This window comes from Peromyscus maniculatus, chromosome 14, assembly GCF_049852395.1.
Source record: "Peromyscus maniculatus bairdii isolate BWxNUB_F1_BW_parent chromosome 14, HU_Pman_BW_mat_3.1, whole genome shotgun sequence".
Lineage (NCBI taxonomy): Eukaryota > Metazoa > Chordata > Mammalia > Rodentia > Cricetidae > Peromyscus > Peromyscus maniculatus.
The window spans coordinates 33,194,575-33,198,718 of NC_134865.1; positions in this window are offsets into that span (position 1 = coordinate 33,194,575).

Here is a 4,144-nt window from a genome sequence, read left to right on the forward strand (position 1 = left end):
ACTAAGCTGGGGTGTTTTTCTATGTTCAGGGAGATATCATATCTAAATGTCACTTGATGATTTTCACTGAGAAATTCCTAGGGACTATGATGACAGGTTCACTGAACCAATTCCATTCCAAAGTATACTCACAACATAATTGCTTGAAATACAAACAATTCTCATTACAGATAAAAAAACACATATAGGTATATGCTGTGGGATGTCTTTGTGTATGCTGTGAATATGTGTCACTCTGATTAATAAATAAAACACTGATTGGCCAGTAGCCAGGAAGGAAGTATAGGTGGGGTAAGCAGATGAGTAGAATTCTGGGAAGAGGAAAGGCAGAGTCAGGAGTCTCCAGCCAGACACAGAGGAAGCAAAATGACAAGGCAGAACTGAAAAAAGGTACCAAGCCACATGACTAAACATAAATAAGAATTATGGGTTAATTTAAATGTAAGATCTAGTCAGTAATAAGCCTGAGCTAATGTCCAAGCAGTTATAATTAATATAAGCTTCTGAGTGATTATTTTATAAGCAGACCATGGGACTGCGGGGGCCTGGTGGGACTGTAGAAAACTTCTGGCTACATTTGGTGCCCATTCCAACACTAGTTGACCATGGAGGTCTGGAGAGCTTTACAGTCAGACAGAAAGTGACAGAGCTGGGCAGGAAGAGGAAGTGATGTAGCTGGGCTGAGAAAGCAAATTAAAGAACAGAACAGAAAGGCATAGAGGTGTGGGTAGACAGGAAGTAGTTTGCTTTTTGGTAAGGTGAGGTCAGCTGTGACTTTCCCTATTTCCCTGATCTCTCAGGTTTTCACCCCTATACCTGGCTCTATGTTTTTTATTTAATAAGACTGTTTAGAAATTCGTCTGCAGGTATACTCATGTAACAAAAGTGATTATGCAGAGTGTTTCTTTTGCCTTTTATTCCTTTAATAAATTAAATGTGGTACATGAACAGATATAAATCCATGTAACTTAATAAGTAAAGTGCAAAATGGCAACAGCCCTCCTTCTCTTAATTGAGACACTCTGCACTGACTTCAAAGGGGCAACCTCCCCTCTCAGTGGGTATTTTATTTTATCAGTTATTTTCCTACAAAAGACAGTTGTTATTGTTGGTACATATCAATTTAGACATACACCTATGGGTTGGCATGTGTAGTAGACTGTATTAACTCCTTCTTGGAGTCACAACTTAATCAAGAACATTATTCAAGGCAGTCTGTAGTTACATGCTGAGGCTTTGTTTGGTTGTTGAAACAGACAGCAAAAGGGTGTGGGGAGACATATGTGTGGATACCAAGTAAAGAAAATCATCTTAGGTATTTAATGTACAGGAAGATGAATATAAAGAATTATTAGCAGAGATAATGAAATAAGTAAAAGCTAAACAAAAGAAAAAAAGCCTAGGGACTACTGTCACTGGAAAACTACCAGCATTTTTTAATCCATAGAGATGGGGGGGGTATTCTATGAAAAGCCAAGAGCTGCCATAACTCAGTGGAAGCTGAAATCGTAAGGAGAGGAGGTAGGGTCCCTGAGCAGACTCAGTCTGTGCCAGAAGCAATATCCAAGGAAGAGAAAGAAAAGAAAAATGCTCTTGAACTTCCTTGTAATTTATTTGAGACAGAGTCAACAGGCAATTGAGAGAGGAGTACAGACACGGAGTCTCCAGGGGATAGCCCCATAGGACCACAGCGGTCAAGGAGGAGGAAGAGTGGATCTGAGGAAAGTGAAGCAATGGTGAGCCTCGGCCCTGCACCACACTGGTTACAGGCTTCACCCCCACTGCAGGGAGAGCAAACCGTGCTCTGGAGAAGCAGCGTAGGGTCTGAGTACTTCCTATTGGAGTTAACCAGAGGATCCAAGAGTGGATTCCAAGACAGGAAACTTTGCTTTTCTTGGTGCCATCACATCTTCTGTCCCTACCCCTTTAACTGAGGAAAAGTGGATTTGTAGGGGGAGGCTCTGTTGCCATCCTCTTCAGTCTTTAGAACCAGTTTCTAAGGATTAGACTGGAGACCTCTTCTGACAGTGCCATATTAACACTGTGCTTCTGCTATTATGATAAGAATTCATGTTAGTCATAGGTATTAGAGGAAAAACTCAGACAATAATCTTGTAAAAGTGTTCCATAACCACACTGGGTAGATTACAATGGCACACACACCTAAAGGAGCATCTTCCATTGGAGATCCTTTTCTGGAGTATTTTTCTAGCTGCTGAGATTCAAGCCTATGAGGCATTTGAGGTTCAACTTGTTAAAATTTAGAAGCCGAGTGGTAAAATGAAAAAGCCTCAAATTAGAAGGTGTCTGGACCTCTGAAAAGTCCTTTTGAAGACAGCAGGCCATCAAGCAGGCCATCATGTGAGCAAATGCTAAGCTGGTATTGTATGATGTGCACCTGCTGAAACTTCTTTACTTAACATCTACCATTGCCCAAAGCAATAAAAACAGAAAGGAGTGGATGTTTAAAACATGAGTCACATGGTCCAACTTAAGTGTTAAAACAATCAGTCTGGTTTTCTCTGTGGATAAACTAGAACTGGATTTGGGGAGCAGGGAAGAGCCCCCAGGACACCCACATGACTCTCTCAGGTGGATGCAGTAGAGTGAAATTAGAAAGCTGTGTCTACATCCATAATAGTCATAGAGCTGACAAGGCTGGAGGAAACAAGAGATTTGAAGATTTTAATCCACTGAAGGAAGAGACATTCTTTACTGAGGAGGGTACACTGAGGGTGAAATGTGAGCTGTCTACATACATCTAGATTCAGGCAGTTATAAGTCTAGAGTTCAAAGATCAAAATGAAAGAATAGCTATGAGTAGAGTAGCTACAGGCCAAAATGATTTTATGTATGGCAACTTTAACCATGTCGACAGAAGAAAATAATGCTCATCTTAATCTGAAAACTAGGGTTATTGTTACATTAATTTCATTTTCATGGCAATCGCTTACAGATCAAATACTAATATCATGAAACACAATTTCATAATGATTAAAAATAATCTCATGCCGGGCGGTGGTGGTGCACGCCTTTAATCCCAGCACTCGGGAGGCAGAGCCAGGCGGATCTCTGTGAGTTCAAGGCCAGCCTGGGCTACCAAGTGAGCTCCAGGAAAGGCGCAAAGCTACGCAGAGAAACCCTGTCTCGAAAAACCAAAAAATAATAATAATAATAATAATAATAATCTCATTGTAGAGGTAATTGAAAAAAAATCCACTTTGTATTTCAATAAAGTGTTGTAAACTTGTTTCAATATTAAGAAATGCCCAGGTTCCTTTTCACACACAATATGTTTTGAACGGTCCCCCCAGTATGGGAGTTTGCTGGGGCCCATGCTTCTGAAAACCAGGCATGTGCTGGCTTATGCTCAGTGTTTACTTTCTCTCTCCAGTGTGATTGGCCACATGACTTATGTAGCACGCTGCTGTCATCATGTGAAGATAGCTGTTTGCCTTACTACTGTGTTCCTATGTATTTTGACACAATTTTTAGAGACTCCAGTTAGTACTGTCTCTAACAGTCCCCCGCCTCTTAGAGCTAACAGTTTTTCTTAGAAGAGAGTAGCACAGGAAGTCTTAATCACCCTCCCTATTTTCTTAGATCAGATTTTTATTACTTTTGGCCCAGTCCTCTCCATGACATAGTAAAAAAACATCAGGTAGAAGATGAACTTTAAAGAAATTTATGGCATACACTTGAGGTTGGAGCATGAAAAAAAAACCCAGTATTTCCTAAATTATTTCTTTACAGCACCATCAAATTGATGCATCTCATTGTTTTCACAGTAGTCAAGTGTCATAAGAACAGCTTAAAGAGCTGCGTGCGTGTTGGCGTCAGAACGTGTGTAACTCTCTCTTTATAGGATTGCTTTTGAGTCATTGCTGGAATTAATCCAAATTCACTGTGCAGCATAAAAGAATGTCAAGAGATCTCAAGTGTATTTCCTGAAATAGCACATGAGATGCTCTGTAAAGAGAATGATTTTCTTTGCGAAATAAGTTGGAAAATTCTAGATACTGCACATGCTTGTCTGAGATTAACCTTAAACTTAATCTTAAATTAATCTTAAAATGCTTGTTAAGTCTGCAGAATCTGAGAAGGTCAGCACCAAATAAACTTTTGGTAACTTGCAGCATTTTTT